Raw genomic sequence first — 23,267 nt, forward strand, 5'->3', positions numbered from 1 at the left:
AAAAAAAAAAAAAAAAAACTGTTAATTAAAATGTACAGAGAAGTTATTTCTGGAAAATTCTATTCAGGCCTCTTGTGGTAACAACTGCACTTTAGTAGAAGATACTATTAAGGAAAAGAATGAGGTAAAATAATCTTTATATCGTACAAGCAATGGATGATAACAGCTTAATAAATGATTGTACGTAAATCTTGTTTGAGTTTGAATATAGGATTGTATAAGGCTGTGCATTTTGCATTATTATTGAGGTGCTGCAACTAACTAACTGCAAACCATATGATAAATTCTTACAGTAATATATCACATATTGATTTACTCTGTATGGAAACGAAAATAGTTTAATATATGGTTAACCTCCTTTGTGCCAGGGGCGGATCCAGAGGGGGGCGATCGGGGCGATCGCCCCCCCCCCCACAAGAGGAAACTTTCTTATTTTATATATAAATAAACCCATCCATAACAAGTTTGGAGCTCTTAAAAGTAGCAGTATTACCGCCGACCGCCCCCCCCAGAAGTCCGTCCTGGATCCGCCCCTGCTTTGTGCCCATAATTTTAAAATTAACGCTTGTCACTTTTCAACACTTGACTTTGCAGTAGCTTTCCAACGAATTAGCAGGAAGCCCAAACTTATAGGACACCCTGCAGGTAAATACATTTCTTTGGACAGTTTCACTGCTCCAAACTAAGATTTGAAAAGTGTAGTATTGTTAATTTTATTATTATTGGCACAAAGGAGATCAACCATATTTTAAGCTATTTTTGTTTTCATACAGAGTAAAACAATATTTGACAACATTACAGTAAGAATGTATCATGCACTTTGCAGTATGTTGCAGCACTTTAATAATGGTGCACTATACGTACACTCTAGATCCTGCATATGTCCGATCCATACATTACAAGAAGGCAATACGTATTCGATACAGGTAAAATCTGTATATTTCATATGGACAACCTATTAGCTATATACATCCAATCTATACATTACATATGGCCAACCTGTACGCGACATACGTATAATCTATATGCTGCATGCAGACAGTCTGTAAGCTACATATATGCACTCTGTATGGTGCATACGGATATTCTGTATGCTGTATCTGGACAAGCTGTGTGCGACATAAGGAAAATCTGTATAATACATACGTACAATACGTATACTGTATCTAGTCGTACGTATGGGGCACAAGTACAATATAGATGCTGTCTCGGGGTTGAACGCAAGAAACATACGTACAGAACGTATATTGCATACTTCTTGAAATCATGCTCCGTCCTGATAGTCAGTGTATGTCGTCATTATTAACCCACATGCTACATACGACCCTGACGTCACAAAGCTAGATATTACCTCCGTATATACTTGTTACTGCAGATAACGTCACACGAATGACGTCATTGCACTTGTGCAGACAGTACGTATAATACATACTTTTTCAGCTATACGTTTGCTGCAGGATGTTATATACGGTTGTACGTTAAGTCCAGAAACTACAGGAATTACGAATGTAACCTACGTTTTTAAGTATGCCACCTACATTTTTTTTTCTCAGTGTAGCTCGAGGCGACTGTAGTCTGAAAGTGCATCTATTTCAAATGACAGTATTAGTTTAGTTGGCGGAATTTATCATATTTTTTTTAATATTTGTCCAAAATTATAACCCGATAGTTATGTATGAACCAAAGACAGAGAAAATATCTTGCCTTGTTTATAGTTGATCAGTTATTTTATTTTTAATCAAATCAACGGAAATAGATATTGTTGTATCCTACAAATTTTGAGGAGAGAATCATCTTATTAAAAAGATCATCTAGGTATTTTTTAAAAATCAGTTACTTCTTGAATTTCTCAATGCAATAACAAAATGTAGTAGTCCCAGATTTATGACATTTTAGGTTACGTTTTAGGTTTCCGGGCTGAAGCCTCGCAAATTTTATTTACTATGTTAAAGTAAATGAAATATCTTGCAGAATTTTCACATTTCCAGGACTAAAGTTAGCAAAGACCCCCGAAACAAAATCGTAAATACGCCACTGCGTATCATTGTAAATATTTTTAGTTATTAAATCATCAGAGTGTGTTTTCATTATGTTGAGCATGAATTTGAGCGTAACTTAAAAAAAAAAAAAAAAACAACAACAACAACAACGTGAGAAGAGCTCGCTTCTAAAAAGCTTGAGTGTGAATGTGAATTAACTCCCTTTTTACACTCTGAGTTTGAGCTGAGCTAAGCTCGTTTCAAAAGTGAGAGTTTACAGCCCTGCAGGATACTATAGACATATCATGAAACTTAGTGAAAAGAAGAAAATAAAACTATCAATACTACCTGCCTCATTGGATCCGTACAAGACTCACGGCCCGTGTTCGATTCTGTGTTGTGTCTAGCTTTTGATTTTTCATTGATCAGGTAGGACACAGAAAAAAAAATTAAAATTTTAGTTGGGATTCAATATTCTGTAGTCTTTTTTTTAAGTAATGAGGATGAAATAGGATTCTCGATGTTCTCCACCTTTATTCCTCTGAAGATTACCCACTTCATTTGGAGCTTCCTTGTACAATCTGATGACATGGCGATTGTTTCACATTTGTTTTTCGTACTAAAAGTAGTGTAGAAAATACTCGGAGCTTTAACCCGTTTTGTACTGTTTTTACTGTTGTTTTTTTATTGTTTAGGATGTCTCAGTGGCACATAACACAATTGTTTTTATATTCATTATACCGTAATGCGCACAGTGTTTGTTTCCTATTTTTTAACTGTGACGGAATCCAAGCTGTAGTAGGGCATGGAAACTTCTATTTTTCGTACCGTGATGTAACCCATGTGGAATGGTAGATCTTGCAGTGTTACTTTCACATTTTTCGAGTGTCTCGCGGTGTCTTAGCAGTATTGGAACATGGATACAATTGTGTTACTTTTACTTCTCTTACCACAATGTGAACCATATGCCAAAACAGATTTTGCAGTGCTATTGTCTCATTTTCCGTGTGCTAAGGTATTCCAGCTATAGTGGGATATGTGAGCATTCATCATAATTCTTTTACTGCTTACATTCTGATTTCATTATAATGTGGAACATAGTCTTCAGTTTCCTGTATTTTCCGTAAGAGGACTCCCCAGTTTCTGTGAAAGTCCCATTGCGCACTTCAAATTGGGCCTCAATTGCAGCACCATTGTATTCGTCAGGTACGACTTCCTTTATCTTCTCTTAACCTGACATTGCTATCTCAATTTCTTCTTGCGTTATTGTGTTTCAAACATGGTATGTGGCGATTTTCGGACACCTTTCACTCGCAAACTATACCACTTCACCTTTTTTCATATAATATTTTGTCCTTGTTTTACTTGAAAATCACCTTCCAAGCATTGTAACATGTATTTTAAAATGTCCTGTATATATAGGGTGTATCAAAACTACACCAACAGGGGCGTATGCACACGGTGGTCCACAGGATCCGACCCCCCCAAAAAAAACTTCCTAACTCAACATACACTTTTATATTTTCTTAATAAAACTATACTTGTCTAACATTGAAATGATTAATGTAGCATGAATATTTGATCTTACTCTTCATCCGTACTCTCTCATAAAACAATCTAGTTCTTCATTTTTTTTACAATTACTTATCATTTTTTCTGGTGCAGAATAATATTCGTTCAATACTATGTAAATGTAGTGGCTTGGAACATTGGACCCTTCCCTACAAATTCTGGGGGAGCGCTGGAACACCAACAACGTTTGAGAGTTGATTCATGATACGAGATAAAGACAGAAAGCACAAACTTACCTGGATATAGAAATGCCTCGATTCGGCACTATAACTTGCCGAAAATTTTCCGAAAAATACAAAAGCAGCCTTAACGCAAGAACAAAATGTCGGATCGAAGTTGGGTAAAAAGGAATGTCCATTATGTTTAGTCGTAGATTCCACTTATACACAATTGGAAGTGGTGCAAGGGCGGCACAATAGTGACCCCAAAGAAACTGGAGAAGTATTTTATCAAAAGTTAAACGACGAAAATAAACGCAATACACAAAATGAAGTTGAGTGACCACATACAATATCTCAACGAGTAAAAATTAAGCTAAAAGACGGCAAATTTGAAAGAAAAAGGAGAGATACACGTGTTTGATTGCTCTACTTTGTCTCAGTGCAGAACAAACTCTCGGAAGATCTGTCTTCTCCTTGGACATATCTTTTGAATGTATTATATACTTTAAAAACTATTAAGATACGGTATGTATTTTGTTGGAGTTAGCAGGTTGTACTGCACGAACAATCCAGCACTTGAAGTTCCCTCTAGTTCGTTTTTTGTAGAATCTGTCCTTGGTGTATTTATATTCTTGAGTTGATGCACTGTCGAGCTGCCGACTATAGGATATTTTTATCTTCCCTATTACATGTTATCTGACAATCCTTTTAACTCTTACTCTTGAAGTACTCCTAGTTGAAGTTTCATAGTCGTATTTCCATCACAACGTCATTCTACTTTTTTACGTTTGCGATGCATTGAATTATGTAAAAGTAAAGTATCAGTGACTTCGTCAGACGAGCTCCCTCACTGATGACAACGCCTGCTCCCTGGACACGTTGTATTGTAATGTATGTCAAAAACTACCCTTTCGTGTATATAAAAAATTGTTGTCTCCCAACTTTCTCTCCACTGCACTTACTTCCCCCTGCAAGAAATTAATGATTGCGCAGTCAGTTCATTGTGTCAATTTCCTCAAAATTAAGAAATAAAAACTTCTTGTGAATGATCTACAGGTTATGAAATTGTTATTCTGATGCGATGAGGCAGTCTGTAGAAATTAGTTTCCTATTGTTGACTACGTAGGTCTTGCAGAATCGATGTTCAAATGTCTACTAAATGGCGCACATTGTAATATCGAATACCCTTATATGAAGGACGTCCAATAAATATTCTCAATTATTAAACATTGGCCTTATCCTATATGATTTGAAGTTATTTGCACTATTTCTTGGCGTATTTCCATTCGCTTACAAAATGATTTTCCCATTTGCCTATGAGATTCTTTTTACTACAGTATCCTAGAACAATATTTTCCAGTCCATCCAGCAATAGAAAACTGTCTGAATTATTTAAGTAACCATGATAGGACTAATAATGCGTAAGACTCATGAACAAAATCTGCTTGATGTCTCTCTGTATGCTATTCAGGCAATTTGCATTTTCTTACAACTAATCTAGAGCTGTAGTTCTCAGCCTTTTGAACATGGTCCTCTTTCTTGGTAGGCCTTCTTCCTTACAAATAATAACAACCGTAATGAAACTATTAGAAACCACCTTAACCAGCAACCATTAAAAATTCGTGAGCCCTGGAGGACCAGTTGAGAATAAGTTACCTAGAAAAACGTATTTCCCTATTAGGACAAAGAAAACTCTACGAATTCCATATTTGTGAGCATCAGTACTTTCTGTACATTATTTCATCACATGTGAGATATACTCGACAAATACATCTCTCATCTTCCTCCAAAGTGGGAAAACAGTGGAATAGTGATAGAGGAGCAACTTCTAGTATCAGACCATAGGTGCTAGTGGATAACATCTATCCCTGAGTTTTGTAAGAGTTTTCCTGTTTTCTTTTTCCTAAGATGATTTTGTGGTTAGGAAAGTAGGATCGATTAATCTATATTGTAGATACATGTTAAATGATTATAATATTTTATTAGGTGATTGGGATAAGTATAATTTAAAAGTCAAACTTAAAGCTCAGAATATTACAACGATGTTAAATTGTGACATGTATGGCACGTGCTGCAATGTAAGGTTGAGAGTATATTTTTCACGCTATATATCAATATGAATTGAAACTGAAAAATACAATTTTTCGTCTAATTGATTATATTTTTTAACTATATAGGAACAATATCGGATCTCATTTTTATCTTGCGTTTTATTTACAGTCTCAGAATGCTTCAGTGTGAATGCCATGCAGTTTTCAGTATTCGACAAAGCTGAGTGCATTGTTTAACGTACCCGAAAGAAATTAATAAATGAAATAATCTTTTTACAGAAACTATAGTGGGGTTCTCACTTAACCCATAAGGGTACCATCATATTTTACTACAGAACATCTATTAGATTGTATATTAATGCACATATATTAGTTTTGTAAATTTCTCCTCCTTATAGTAGAAACCCAAAAGTCCATATCCATAAGAATCTTTAAGACGTCATCAAAAATACAAATCTTAAAATCTCGGTTACTTTTTTAGATATTGACATGCAGTTTTCAGTACTCGACTCAGCTGAGGGCATTGTTTAAGGTAACTCAAAGAAATTAATAAATGAAGTAATGAATTTGTAGAAAATATAGTGGGGTTCTCACTTAACCCATAGGGGTACCATCATATTTTACTACAGAATGTCTATTAGATTGTATATTAATGCACATATATTAATTTTGTGAAATTTCTCCTCCTTCTAGTAGAAACCCAAAAGTCCATAGCCATAAGAATCTATATTTATGACGTCATCAAAAATACAAATCTTAAAATCTCGGTTACTTTTTTAGATATTGACATGCAGTTTTCAGTACTCGACTCAGCTGCGTGTATTGTTTAAGGTAACCGAAAGAAATTAATAGATAAAGTAACGAATTTGTAGAAAATATAGTGAGGTTCTCACTTAACCCATAGGGGTACCATCATATTCTACTACAGAATGTCTATTAGATTGTATATTAATGCACATATATTAGTTTTGTGAAATTTCTTCTCCTTCTAGTAGAAACCCAAAAGTCCATATCCATAATAATCTATATTTATGACGTCATCAAAAATACAAATCTTAAAATCTCGGTTACTTTTTTAGATATTGACATGCAGTTTTCAGTACTCGACTCGGCTGGGTGTATTGTTTAAAGTAACCGAAAGAAATTAATAAATAAAAAACGAATTTGTAGAAAATATAGTGGGGTTCTCACTTAACCCATAGGGGTACCATCATATTTTACAACAGAATTTCTATTAGATTGTATATTAATGCACATGTATTAGTTTTGTAAAATTTCTCCTCCTTCTGGTAGAAACCCAAAAGTCCATATCCATAAGAATCTATATTTATGACGTCATCAAAACTACAAATCTTAAAATCTCTGTTACTTTTTTAGATATTGACATGCAGTTTTCAGTACTCGACTCAGCTGAGGGCATTGTTTAAGGTAACTGAAAGAATTTAATAAATGAAGTAATGAATTTGTAGAAAATATAGTGGGGTTCTCACTTAACCCATAGGGGTACCATCATATTTTACTACAGAATGTCTATTAGATTGTATATTAATGCACATATATTAATTTTGTGAAATTTCTCCTCCTTCTAGTAGAAACCCGGAAGTCCATATCCATAAGAATCTATATTAATGACGTCATCAAAAAATACAAATCTTAAAATCTCGGTTACTTTTTTAGATATTGACATGCAGTTTTCAGTACTCGACTCAGCTGGATGTATTGTTTAAGGTAACCGAAAGAAATTAATAAATGAAGTAATGACTTTGTAGAAAATATAGTGGGGTTCTCACTTAACCCATAGGGGTACCATCATATTCTACTACAGAATGTCTATTAGATTGTATATTAATGCACATATATTAGTTTTGTGAAATTTCTTCTCCTTCTAGTAGAAACCCAAAAGTCCATATCCATAAGAATCTATATTTATGACGTCATCAAAAATACAAATCTTAAAATCTTGGTTACCTTTTTAGATATTGACATGCAGTTTTCAGTACTCGACTCAGCTGGGTGTATTGTTTAAGGTAACCGAAAGAAATTAATAAATAAAGTAACGAATTTGTAGAAAATATAGTGGGATTCTCACTTAACCCATAGGGGTACCATCATATTTTACAGCAGAATTTCTATTAGATTGTATATTAATGCACATATATTAGTTTTGTGAAATTTCTCCTCCTTCTGGTAGAAACCCAAAAGTCCATATCCATAATAATCTATATTTATGACGTCATCAAAAATACAAATCTTAAAATCTCGGTTACTTTTTTAGATATTGACATGCAGTTTTAAGTACTCGACTCGGCTGGGTGTATTGTTTAAAGTAACCGAAAGAAATTAATAAATAAAAAACGAATTTGTAGAAAATATAGTGGAGTCTCACTTAACCCATAGGGGTACCATCATATTTTACTACAGAATTTCTATTAGATTGTATATTAATGCACATATATTAGTTTTGTGAAATTTCTCCTCCTTCTGGTAGAATCCCAAAAGTCCATATCCATAAGAATCTATATTTATGACGTCATCAAAAATACAAATCTTAAAATCTCGCTTACTTTTTTAGATACTGACATGCAGTTTTCAGTACTCGACTCAGCTGCGTGTATTGTTTAAGGTAACCGAAAGAAGTTAATAAATAAAGTAACGAATTTGTAGAAAATATAGTGGGGTTCTCACTTAACCCATAGGGGTACCATCATATTTTACAACAGAATTTCTATTAGATTGTATATTAATGCACATATATTAGTTTTGTAAAATTTCTCCTCCTTCTGGTAGAAACCCAAAAGTCCATATCCATAAGAATCTTTATTTATGACGTCATCAAAACTACAAATCTTAAAATCTCGGTTACTTTTTTAGATATTGACATGCAGTTTTCAGTACTCGACTTAGCTGAGGGCATTGTTTAAGGTAACTGAAAGAAATTAATAAATGAAGTAATGAATTTGTAGAAAATATAGTGGGGTTCTCACTTAACCCATAGGGGTACCATCATATTTTACTACAGAATGTCTATTAGATTGTATATTAATGCACATATATTAGTTTTGTGATATTTCTCCTCCTCCTAGTAGAAACCCAAAAGTCCATATCCATAAGAATCTCTATCTTTATGACGTCATCAAAAATACAAATCTTAAAATCTCGGTTACTTTCTAAGATATTAACATGCAGTTTTCGGTATTCGACCCAGCTGAGGGTAGTGGTTAAACTAGCTGAAAAAATATGAAAACTGAAGTAGATGTGGGGGGTCACGAACCCCATGGTACACATAAACCCCATTAGTATGTGTTGTTATTATTGATTATGAATATTCATGGTATTATTGTTAAGCTTCAATAATTAGTTTTTCAAAAGTGTACCTTTAAGCACCTGAACCCCACTAATCTATGGTGCCGGTTTTTTATTTCCCCATATTTCGGTAACAGTTAGGTGTACTGACTTGGGATTTTCGGTAAACACATCTTTGTAATGTTCTTTAAAAGTGTTTTAAGACATGTTTTGTCAATGTTTAGGAATGGATGGTTTGCGCCCCCATGGTAACCCCAAAACCCCACAGCTGTGTGTGTTTGTTTCCTATTTAAACGTGTTTTGAGATTGTTATTAGGAATTAGTAATTCGTTTTTCGAAGTTGTTCCATCTAGTACGCAAACCCCACACATCTATGGTATCACTGTTTATTTCCCCCATATTTCGGTAACGAAGAGGTGTAGCGAGATGTGGTTTTCGATTATTTAGTATTTGTAACGTTCTTTGAAAGATTTCGTAGACATATGTTTCAAAATATTTAAAAATTCATAAATTAGGTACCCCATGGTACCCCCGAACCCCATTGGGGTACCTATCAAATTTTGCATAATAATACATTTTCAATTGTTGTTAAGCCTCAATAAGTACTTTTTCGAAATTCATCGTTGTTCTACCCGAAACCCAAAAGTCCATACCCGACCGTAATGCTTTCTAAAAATAAAATAACATCATTCAAATTTTTGTGATACCGAAATAATAGAATCTGACAGTTCAAAAGAACAATACTATAAAAATTTGGCGCTGTTTCACCATGTGCGAACGATCGTTTCTATAAATTTATAATTGCGCTACTAGTGATAATACATACCACGTTTCCTGTGCCAATGGATTATTTTTGCGATATATATACACCTAGTCTAGTATCAATTAGATGTTTAACGAAAATAATTCAGCACGATATTCCTACTAGAGACCGAAATTCAATTCACCCCAGTGTTGCCAGATATGAAGATTAAAAAGTAGCGTAGCTGTGCTTCAAAAGTAGCGGATTTGAACTACTTGTAGCCCAAACATAAAAATAAATTATATTGCAAGTATGTGCCTTCACACACACATACATACACACACACACACACACACACACATATATATATATATATATATATATATATATATATATATATATATATATATATATATATATACTAATTATCAGCAAAAGTAATATTTTATTTTTTTTACTACGTTAGTCTTAATTCCATCGCACAATTCCTGATCAATAGACATAAATAAATTTAATGAACAATCAGTTCACTCGCATAAAGATCACATACTGATGACTGCTTAGTAATAAACTTAATCTATATATAACCCAGCAATATTTTACTATTTTATATATCGTAAAATTAATTAATAATATAGCAAATACAAAATCATTTATTACTCACCATATATTTAAAATTGTATAGCAGAAAAAATGTCGGTAGTCTCCTCATCTTCGTTTTCGGCTGGTTCTTTGTTATAGATTGATGAATTAAACCTGAGCATTTTTGTTGATGGTGTGAAGTTATAACAGCATATATTTCTGTCTTCAAACATCATTTTAACTCGGAGAATCGAAGAAAGAAGTTCTAGCCCCATTCTATTTCGGAGTTTTGTTTTTGTTGCAGTTACTCTCGAAAACACTCTTTCAACTGTTGCATTGCTAATTGGTAAGCTGTACATAGTCAGTGCAAATTGAGATAATTCTTTCAGAACGAGATCACCAGCAGAATTTTTAATCGTTATAGCTTTGCACCAGAAATCTGCTCCATTTGTTGGTATGCCATCAGGAAAAATATTATCCCAGTCCATTGTCAGCAGGGAACGCCACTGATTTTCTATCTCACCAACCTGAGATCCCTTAGATAATAATTGTAATGGTAGAGCGGAAAATGGCGGTCGCGTGTGAGACAAACAGATTTTAGGAGAAAGGTTACGAATCTTTAGTAGAATCTCCATATTTCTGGGAATACGATTTAATAGTTCCTTACACGCCCTTTTTAAAAATTGGAAACAACGCTGTTGTATGTAGCGCCCTTGTTCTGAAGATATATTGCCTGAAGCTAAGTTTTCTGCTAATAAATTGGAAAATTCATAACCGAAGTCAGCATTTTCGTATGAAACGTAATCATTTTCATCAACATTATTCAAAATACTTTCAATATCAACATTTGCGCAAGAAGGACGTAAAATTCTTCTCAACAATGATGAAGCAAAGCTGCGTAAATCTTCTAACACACTGCAGATATCGGCCGTATCCTTTTGGAAAAGTAAATTTATTTTCTCAAACTCACTTAGTACCGGCATCATGAATGTTAAATATAATTTATTCGCGGCATCAGAATACATAGCAGATAACTCCCTAGCATAATATCTATCACAGTTAGAAGAAACCATATTAAAATGCAACTGCAAAGCATCCCACTGATGTAGGATTCTCTTTACACAGTTGCTTCTTGCTAGCCACCGTGTAGGAGAAAGAGGAAGAATTTTCAAGGGTTCCTCGCCATCGTTTATCAATTTATATAGTTCCATATACGAATCATTACGCAAAGCAGATCTGTGAAACCAGTTATATGTTTCTTTGAGCAAATAATCTATGTTTCCAGGCAATTCCTCTGATGCGTGTGAACACGATAAATGAAGAGAATGGCAGATGCAACTTTATTAATATTATATTTGGGTTTTCCTTTTTCATGTGTGTGTAAAGAGAATTATTATTACCGCACAGATTAGATGCACCATCAGTTGCAATAGAAAAGCATTGCTGAATATTTATACCAATAGCGGACAAAAATTTTTTAACAGCATCATGCAGTACTTCTGCAGTAGTAACTGTGACAGGAATTAATCCAAGGAATTGAGATACTATTCGATTATCCTTTGCGTTATAGTATCTAATACACAAGCATAAATGTTTCACACAAGAAATATCGGTTGATTCATCAATAATAAGAGAAAAAACATGATCCCTAACACCCTCAATTTGTTCCTGCAGTAGTGCAGGAGCTATGACATTCTTAATAATAGCAGAGCACTTAGTTCGATGCATTTTTAAGTTGCCCATGTTTATCGTCATCGACGATGAACTGGACGAAGGAAATTCACTTTTCATCAACTCAGTTAAATGATCAACATTTCTAATGCTTGTATGGCAAGCAACAAACGCAGCTAACTTGAGTTCAAGAGTAGTAATCATACACTTTTGGGAAAATACGGTTGTCAGTCTTTGTTGAGATGGAGAAGTGATGCAAGAGGCATTTTTAATATGCTTTGAAGTTGATGCGTGTTTGCTTAAATCCGTTTTGTGAGCTCTGAGATACACTTTGCAAAGTTTACAGTACGCTTTTTCATTATCATTCTTCACTTCTTCAATCCACTTACTAAATTCCCTATCAGAAAGCCATGCAGTCTGGAAGCTTTTATTGTATTTACTCCACTTACCCATTATGTTAATTAATATGGAGCGCAGCCCTTTTCACAAACATTTACACTAATACACTTAAATTCGTGATGTTCACTTCACACAACACTGTTCAACTACTACTCATGTAAAATATTTCAGACAGTAACACGTAACCAAGGACACACAGTGATCCTATACTGTAAGCGTTATGTTACTTAATTTCCGCGTTGAATTATGATATTTCAAATACTAAAAGAACTTACAGAACGTGTAAATACTCAAAAATCGTTCACACGACATAAACACTCCCGACACTTGATGTTCAGACTAAATCTCTAGCTTCTTGCCGGGAAATTCCCGAATGTGTGGTGCCAACTCAAGACTCAACAAGTCTTCAGTGCTTCCAGATCTTAAGATTAAAAAGTACTAAGAAAGAATTGAATGAATATCGAACATGTTGCGTTTTAGTAAAATTATCCTTCATTGTGAATAGAAATATTCAACAAACAAAACTATTCAAAATATAATGTTTTGTAATTTTATGCATGAAAATTTTAAAAAGTAGCGTATTTTGAAGATTTGTAGCCCACAGAAAATTACAAGTAGCCCAAAAAGTAGCGTGTCGCCCAATTTGAAATTTTAGTAGCGGGAGCACTTTAAAAATCGCCCAATCCGCTACTTGTAGCCCAATCTGGCAACACTGATTCACCCTGGTTTCCTTTCTTCTTCTTCTTCTTCGGTATTTCTTGTTTTTGCAACACTCTAGCCAACACGCATTGACAAAATGTCGCTAAATTTAGCTTCTAAAGTCGCTAAAAGAATTATTTGTCGAATTTAAGGCTTAAAAAATTTAAGGCTGTTCCTTTGTCATCATTTTTATCTTTTATTTTCTTTCTTTTTCTTCCAACATAAACTAAATATGTACAAACATGTATACGTAAACATAATCAATAGAATCAGAAACCAATTAAAACGATTTACTTATTCGCAAAGAAGCACTGTTGGGATTTATTCATGCCCAGTTGAAAAGCACTATACGCTGAAGGTGGAATAGGAAAATACATACCGCCTTATGCAGGGTCGTTTTGACGTATGATTAAAATCATACTAAACGCCTTAGTACCGCAGGAAACACTTGTTAGTCGAATTCTTTAGTATGGTGCTAATCACGCGTCAAAAAGACTGCATAAGGCCCATAAATTGTATACTTTAGTTACTTTAAATTATCAATTGCGCGGCAGTATACACTACACACTATAGTAAAAAATCCATTCGAAATGTCCTAATAGAATGATGGGCAAACTACGCCCTGCGGACCATATGTGAGCCCAGTGGCGTATGCTAGTTTCATGGCTTGGGCTACCACTATCATTAATTACACCTGTATATTCGTAATAATAATAATAATAATACGAATTCCCCCTCTTTGGTGTAACTAGTAATTGCTTAGGATACCAGTTACGCCACGCCTACGCCCTCCCTACTGGTCTAGTCGCTAGAGCACGCGCCTTTGCTGCACATGGTCCTGGATTGAATTCTCGGTGGGAGAATGTTGAACACATTACGATGTTTCAGATTCTACCTTAGCCTGTCGGTCCATGTCTCATGTAGCCTCTGTGCTGCAAAGGGGCACTTCTATCGAACAAAAACAAAGAAACATAATAATAATAATATTAATAATATTAATGCGTAGTGGTTTGCAAATAATATTGCTATAAATCAATTGCTTACCTATTTGCATTGCTGAATAATAAACACGGCCAACAAAATATTATAGACAAACTAGAGCTACGGTACCACACAACCAATTAAACATATCATACGAAGATAATGTAAAATGACATGTGTACTCACGCTGTTTCTTTTTACATCCTTAGATAAATTTAACTCTAGAGTTGATCTTTCCATTTTCACAATTTCTTTTCGTTATTCGAATGACGGTTAAAAGGCATTTAATAAACTGTCTATAATACAGCAATTCTCAATAGGGACCCCGTCACAACAGAAGTGAACAATTTATTAATTTGATTTAAGTTTTTACACTTAAACAAAATCCTACTTCAAAACACAAAGTAGAACTTCAGTTACCTCCTCTTACACTATTTTTATTGTTGGTTCATCTGTTAACTACACTCGAAAACAAATTATTTTTTTGATTTTGTTATTTTAAAATTACTTTCAAAGTCTTTCATTCACTTTTAAGCTTACTTCTGTAACCACTACTACACGACAGCAATAAAAGCAGACACTTTGTTTCTTCAACTTATTTATAGCTCTTTCATTTTCCTGCGAGAGGTACCTTAACTGCAGTCAGGCACGTAGCCAAGGGGTGGGTCCAGGGGGTCTGGACCCCCCTTCGGAACCAGAAATGTAAAAAATTAAGGAAGGATGACAAAATAAGAAACGAGAAAAAGAAGAATCAGCGTTAAAAATATAAAGCTACAGCAAGCGTATGGTTACTCTTTCTTATGAGGAGCTTTGTGCAGAGGAAACTGTGTGTGGGGGGAAGGAGGGGATCAAGTTGAAAATGAATATTATTGTAACGGAGCATTCCAAATTCCATCTAGCTCCATGCTAATCCTATGAACAACAAATGATGATCGAGAAACCGGTTCGATCAGATAGACTCTAAGAAGAACTTAAGAAACTTGGAATATTATATCTTTTTCAATACTTTTTTATATTCTTTTACTCGAGATTATTTATTCTTTTACTCGAGAGATAGTTCGTTATTGAAATACTTACTAGCATATCCTCATTTTATTGTCCTAACAAACCAATATACGTGTTGCCACTAAAATAGTTTAGATTGATCGACCCCTTGTGTGTAACCAGAGTATTTCATGTTATCCCCCCCCCAGCATTACGAAATCCTGGCTAAACGAACCAATATATCTTTACAGTAAAATAGTTCAGAATGATCGAGCCCCTGGCGTGATAACCGCAATACTTCGTCACGGACCCCCCTATTACGAAATCCTGGCTACGTGCCTGCTGCAGTACATCATTTACCACCGTTCCGATTTTGTCGAGACGATCCCGATTTCAAAGAAAATGAGCCGCTCCGAAAGTGGCTCTGGCACGATTTTAAAATATCCCGACTTTCATGTTTATTGATGAAGTTGGTGACATTATTATTATTATTATTATTATTATTATTATTATTATTATTATTATTATTATTATTATTATTATTATTATTATTATTGGAGTGTAGTTTTTATGTTATTATAAGTCTTCAATATAAGAGAAAACCTTACAACAAGCTTTCCTTTTACCAAGTAACTAAATATGACTTTCTCTTCACTAGAGAGACTTTTATTATCGTATTAGTTATTACTGAAAAACGGTCGTACATTTCTACCTTCATTTGCTGCATAAAGTGATCCTACATTTTCCTTTGGATAGGTTGTAACCCTACCCACCAGAGTAAATGAAAGTTGTGCGAGTAATAAAGAGCGCTGAAATAAGCGATTGGCCAACGAAGGAGCATCAGTCTGTAGGAGCCTTCGCAACGTAACGCAAATAATAAAACAAGTTTATGCCGACTGTGGCAAACTACTGTAAAACACAAGCTTTGCATTGCGTTGACGCAAACCGCTAGGAAAGGAGGCTCAAGATGGGGACAATTCCCAGAGTCCTCCAAAATGCACTGTCATTACTCGTATTACTTTCCTTTAACCCTTCGCTCACGTCCAGGAAACCAATTTCTCTAGAGGCAACTGGTGTTACCTGGCAGCCCGTTCGTACGCTGTGGGTGGAGGTGGAGACGTGGAGCGAGGGGTATGTAGTGATGAACAAATGCAAGACCAAGACCCGGGTGGTCTTGGTCTTGGTCTTGCACTGGAACCCCCCAGATAGCAAAAATTACTTGCAACAAACTTGCAGCAGATTTGCAATTGAAGTCTGGCAGACTTGCTGCAGACTTGTGGTGCAAGTTTGCAGGTTTGATGGAAGTTTAATGCAAACTTCCTAGTTGACGCTCTTCGAACTTGGAGCACGCCTGCGGTGCAAGTGTATGGTAAGTTTGCAAAGCAAGTTTCTGCAAGGGTTTACTTGCACAGCAAACCTACTGCAAGTTTCCATTTGCACTGCAAGTGCACAGCAAGTCGGCAGCAAGTTAGTGCAGGTTTGACGCAAGTCTCTGCAAGGATACCACTTGCACTGCAAGTCTTCTGCAAGTATATACTTGCATTGCAAATCTACAGCAGGTCTTCAGCAAGTGAGTGTAGTAAGTCTTCTGCAGGTATATACTTGCATTGCATTGCATGCCTTTTACAAACCGAACATTTACTGTATACGAACAATCACACAGTATATTTTTCTCAACAACTTTGTCAAACAATACACGTTTAAAATATAAATTATCTCTAAATACAACATACTTACGTAATTATCTTAATTATCCACTTGTTTTAATGCTTCATACACTTCGCTCCTACTGCAAATGGCGGCCTGCCAAGGAGATTTCTAAAAATTAGACTTTTGTGTCACCTGTTGGTAGAAGCTAGAACTGACACACTTGCTACAAAGTTGCAACAAGCCTCCGAGGCAAGTAAAATCTAGCAAGTGAAAATCAAATTACGACATTTGCGGGTAACTCTTTGAAAACGCCTGCAGCAGGTATACAGTGCACGGAAAGTCTAGCAAGTTACAATCAAATATAGTGAAAGACTTGCTGCAAACCAACATGCTATTAGGGCCTCGGTCTTGGTCTTGGTCTTGCATACCTAGACTTGGTCTTGGTCTTGGTCTTGCACACCCAGTCTTGGTCTTGAAAGTTTTGCTTTTAAGAAATCAATGATTTTCATAAGTAAATTTTACTCTGGATATAAGGGATAATAAATCCTACATTGCGTCAATAGTGAGGGAAATACAATGTATGTTTCTAAATGTAATATATTTTACCTTCGTGTAAGTGTGATGATACTGTACAACATAGGCGATGACCTTTACTTTTTTTTCAATGGGTGATCACGCTTCACTACTTATAAGATAAATCACAACATTTCGTAATATTTTTATATGTTTTAACAGATCCAATACTCCACTGGTTCCCAAACTGGGGAGGCTACCCCTGACAGTAAGACGCATGGAAGAAAACCAAGACGGCACAGATTACTGAAATACCATAAATTGCAGAATTATTTTTACACTCTAAAGGCGTCAGATTTTTTTCTTTCCAACCACGATTAGCTCATCTTTGTATTGAACAAACTCCCAATTAAATATTGAAATTTAGTTTTACTGATTCTAATATGTACTGTATGGGGCAGAAACAAGGATATTACGCAAAAACGATGAAACAGTTAGACTTTCGAGATGTGGGCATGGAGAAAAAAGGAGAGAATCAGCTGGGTTGAACGGAAAACGAATGCGAAGGTTTTAGAAATAGTAGCAGTAGGGGAGAAAAGAAGAATTTTAGATGTAATTAAGAGGAGGACATTGGCTGAGGAGGAACTGTATTATGAGGGACGTGGTAGAGGGAGGGGGCGAAGGAGATTATAGTTGAAGAAAGATATTAAGACAGAAAATTGCTACGTTAAGACGAAGAGACTAGCTGAGGACCACAGTCATCGAAGCTTCTCAGCTGCAGCAAGTGACCTGCCAGTAATGGCAGAATAGCTATTATTATGACGATGATGATATGTTTTGCAATATTGACCAAAATAGAGAGAAAAAAATAAAATAATAATAATTAAACCTCTTAATATTTTAGAATATGAAATTAAATTAAATTTGTGAGTTTTACGTCCCACGTTTGTGCCGGCTAGGCTAAAGGAGACGGTGATAATGAAAATGAATGAAAATGGTGGAAAGAAGAAAGTGGGAGGAAACGGGAGAACCCCGAGGAAACCCACGCACCCGGTGTTTGTCCACCACAAAGTTCACTTGGCGGGGGCTGGGATCGAACGCAGGACCCCAAACACCAGAGCTGAACGCTCTACCATTGAGCCACCGCGGCCCCAATATTTTAAAATAATTTGAGTGAAAACTGAAAACGACTCAACTGTCTATGTCTTTTGTGTAAACTCAATTTATATAAATACTTTTGACCTGCATTAGAAATACATAATAACGGCATCAAACTTCAAGTTATTTGAAATAAGTACGAAATCACTCTCAGTTGTGAATATAGATTATTTATTGTTGTATAATGTTATATCGTTGAATCCTAGATATGGGGTATACCTAAGGGGGTTATAAGTTATATTGATAAACAATTATTCAACGTATAAGCATCTACCTATGAAATAAAACTTGCGGTCACATGCGCTAAGTTTTTGTCAATGTCATGAAAATGTTATTTCAATATTAATTTTATAAGTACACATTAAAAATTTCCAACGGTTGCTTGAACCTCAGAGCCAATGCCATACCCATGTAGTCGACATCTATGGTGTACGGAATTGCCGATGTTCAATACTACATTTCTTTAGTTTTGGAAGAAGAACACCATTAATATGTTTTGAAATGAAATGAAATATCTACTTTAACGTCCCACGATTATTACACTGAGGCTAAGGGAAACAGTGATGATGAGAAATGGTGGAATGAAGAAAGTACGAGGAAACGGGAAAACCCACGCACAGGGTGTTTGTTCACCAAAGAAGCTCACATAGCGCAAGTTGCGATCGAACCAGGGCCCCATGTACCTGAGGTGCACGCTCTGCCACTGAGCTACCGTGTCCATAACATGCTCTAGTTTATTTTTGCTTATCCACTTCTTATGGACACAACTATTCTTCGTATGATTTCCCAAAATCCAATCATGGGCCGTCGTGAATGACCAAATGATGACCAAAGTAAATCAGACACTGAAGTTATTATAGCTTGTAACAATACATAGAATTATGCTATCGGTCGTCTCGTGAACAACCGATTCAAAAAACGACATACTGTAGCTATATGTTACAGGAGCAGATCGACTCACATGGATTGCATAAACTACTGGGAACACATTCACTCTGGCGGTATTTTTACTGGAGCCAAGAAGTTCACGTGAAAGATGTAATGATTTTTCCCCTTCCTTTTTACATTCTATAAAAAATCAAGTAGTACCATACTTGTGCAAGACTCTTGCGCAAGAGTCTTGGTCTTGGTCTTGGTCTTGGTCTTGCATGCAAGACTCTTGCAAAAACTGCAAGACCAAGACTCTTGCGCTCATCACTAGGGGTATGCACTGATAACTACGATTCTTGGTGGAATAACTAGAGGAGTGGTTTCTGTTACGTTGTCATGTCGATCTCTTAAGGAAGCGAGGCAGACTACGTGCAAAGAGCTAATGGATGTTACTAATTGCATAAATCTCTCAGAAACTTGTATCATATAAGAAGATACTAAAGTATAAAATTATCAATATAAATTAGTTAACATTGTAATAACTTTCTTTGTAATCTTCTAGGGCTACCACCGGTAGGCCCGGTCGCCCACAAAATACGCCACTGCGTGTGCCCTGAAAGGTTCTATCCGGCTAGCGACAAGATACCTAATATGATGAATCAAAAGTAGAATGGGGTTTCTTGTGAAAAGTTGTATTAGAAACAGACCGACAGATGAACATTTAACTTCAATACTAGAATCACTGCATGTCAGTTCTAATCAAATTATGAAAATCTTCAAATATTTAATATTACTCAGTATTACAAAAAAAAAGTCAAATGTGGCATTCTTATTTTCATAAATTACATTTGTCCGCCGAAGAATTTTTCCTTATTCTTTGGCCCTCCTGCAAAAATTTTCCCCATCACTGGTCTAGTTCGTCCTGTTAGGAAAACGAGCTTGCAATCAAAAACTTCCCCAAATAATTTTCTCCTCTCTCTGTTTCAACTGTCAACTGACCTGATGCACCACTACCATTGCCAAAGGAATGTGATGTCACTTGTGACAATCCATAACGGTACTTCCCAATTTGTCACACATGGTGTATTCAGGTGATGACGTCATGAACCACGTGTTATTCTCTAATTGCGTTCAGTGGCACTCATATAATGACATGTGTTTATTCACCAATGTCTTCACAATCCCTCAGTAACTAAAACTGATTTTTTTTAAATCAATTTTAAAAATCGACAGTTTTGTCGCCAAAACACTTGAAAAATCACTAAAAAAAACTCGTTAGTCGCTTTTGTAAAAATCTTGTTGCTATCTGCAGGGCCAGATAAGGGAGAGGAATAGGGGGCTATAGCTCCGAACTTAAAGATGAATAGGGGGCTCAAATCTGATCAAAATCTCAACTGGCTATCTAAGAAGAATCATGAAGATATAATCATCATCAATAAATAAGATATGACCAAAATACTAAACATATTCCCTTAACTTTCCTATTATACTTTAACAGAAATATATTAAGTGAAGTCAGCAGGGGTCACATATTTTTTTCCAGCCCCGGGCCTTCAGATGGGTTTATCTAGTCCTGGCTATCTGCCTCTTCAAGTCCGCTAGATTTAGCAACTTGTCGCTAATATTGGCAACAGTGTTAAGCGAAAATCGCTCTAACGGCAATTATAGGCGAAAATTTCAAGAGAACAAGATGTATGAATGATACGAATCTTTAGAGGTGATTATAAGATGCGAAATAACGTAGAACGTTGTAAGTTTAAATATTGATAATACCCTTGGAGAACAGGTGGAGATAGGGTAAAATTAACGAATCGACATTAAACGGACCAGGACCAAGAAATTTATGAAGAATTACGAGAAAAGGCAGGCGATGTTGCTGGTAGAGAGGACAAGAGAAAATGAGATGATTAATGATGCCAGTATCGAGACCACAATTACAGAGAATAGCAGTTTATTTATTTATTTTGTTTGTCTGTTTTGCATACAAATGAGAGTATTCTCGAGTACGCATAGAGTTGTCAAAATTACAAAATAATTACATATATGCTATAAAAACCTTACAGATAGAGTAATACATACATAACTATGACTTTTATAAGCTACACATTCATAATCTAATTTAAGAAAAAAAACATTTATACATTGTCTTCAAAAAACTCATTTACCGAATAGTAACATTTATCTACTAAGAACTTGGAAGATCAGATTTAAACATAGAATATGATTTGTTTTGCTTTAGAAAGTCAGGTAACTTATTGAAAATTTTTGTACAGTTAATATATACGCTTTTTTGAAAAGAAAAACGAGAAATTTTGGGGGATAACATGCAAATTATTAACGAATCGAGTATTGTATTTATGGACGTTACTGTTTTCAATAAATAAGTGTTACTTACGGTAAACAAGATAATTTTATATAGATACACACAAGGTAATGGTAATATTTTTTGTCCTCGAAAGATGGGCTTTCAAGAAGACTTCGGTGACAATCCAAACACAACCCTTAGTGCTTTTTTTGTAAGCGAAACGTGCTAATACATTCAGTAGAATAACCCCCCCCAAAAAAAACCACCATAAGTTATTAAAGAATGGAATTTTGCATAGTGCTATTTACCATTACGTGAGGAATAAATTTATTTTGAAGAGGATAATAAAAATTTAGCAAGGAAGTTTTATCATTGTTTAAAACTAATTTATTGCTACTTAACCAGTTACTTAATCGTAAAAACGCAGTGTTTAGATTATATTCAATATCATGTCGTGAGTTACCTGTAATAATAACATTGGTGTCATCAGCAAATAAAACATTTATTAGGCAACATTTCATGTGTCAAATCATCGATGTAAATAAGAAAGAGCAATGGGCCAAGCACTCATCCTTGAGGTACACCAGTTAGTATTGTACCTTTATAACCACTGAACTTATGCATTTTGTCATTATTTTCGTTCGTAATTTGAACTATCTGATACCTATCCTTCAAGTAAGACTCAATCCATTTATTGACAGTTCCTCTTATACCATAAAAGTGTAATTTTTTTAAGTAAGAGATCATGATTTACAGTGTCAAATGCTTTAGTAAGATCAACAAAGAGTCCAATTGTTCATTTTTTATTATTTATTGCATGCATAACAGTACTAAGAAAATCGAAAATTGCAGAATCAGTAGATTTGCCAGTTAAAAACCCATGTTGTGATATTAGATTATTGGAATGTAAGTAATTCCTTATCCTATTTGAAATTACCATCTCAAAAATTTTTGAAAATACAGACAAAACTGAGATAGGGCGATAATTTTTAATATTGTAACGATTGCCTTTTTTGAACAAGGGAATCACTTTAGCCACTTTTAACTGTTGTGGGAAAATGCCTGATTGAAGAAGGTGAAAATTTATTACATGAGTCAGGTGGGGAGCAATTAGCGAAGCAGATTGTTTTATAATAGTGGACGGTACTTCATTAAGACCTGCAGAAGTATTAGTGTGTTTCCGAAGAAGAAATAAGCATTGGGGAGTATAAGAATGTGAAGTCTGTTAGAAGAAGAAAATGGAGGAAGGAGGGAGGGAGAGTGTGATGAAGGAACCAAGATGGGGAGCGGAGAGAATAAGGATGGTGCCAGTACCAACGTGCCTTTGTACAGAAGTATTATAAGCAGCCCAGCGTTGAAAATGAAGTATAGTAAATAGCGGGGAAAGGTCGATAGTCGAGACTAAAAGATCAGTGGGAGTGTCGTAAAAGGCTCCATATCGGGAAGCTGCGTCGGCTAGTGAATTTCCGAGGATACCTACATGAAGCTTAGACCAGACTAAGCAAGTGGTAGGCTAAAGTTGAGGGAAGTACGGTAATGAAGAAGGAGCGGATTTCAGAGAGAATCCAGGAGAGTTTCGAAGTCAAGGGGGAAGATTGTAGGGATAGAAGTGGAGATTTAGAATCTGTGGCAATGCAGATAGATGGA

General features: G+C 35.3%; 1 long non-coding RNA gene across 5 annotated transcripts in view; it reads left to right on the plus strand.

Moving 5' to 3' along the window:
• The window catches only part of LOC145685728 (uncharacterized), a 73,019-nt gene that overhangs the window by 21,104 nt on the left and 28,648 nt on the right, over positions 1-23,267 (plus strand). The window lies entirely within an intron of this gene.

Source organism: Thermobia domestica, chromosome 5, assembly GCF_964235325.1.
Source record: "Thermobia domestica chromosome 5, izTheDome1.hap1.1, whole genome shotgun sequence".
NCBI classification, from domain to species: Eukaryota; Metazoa; Arthropoda; class Insecta; order Zygentoma; family Lepismatidae; genus Thermobia; species Thermobia domestica.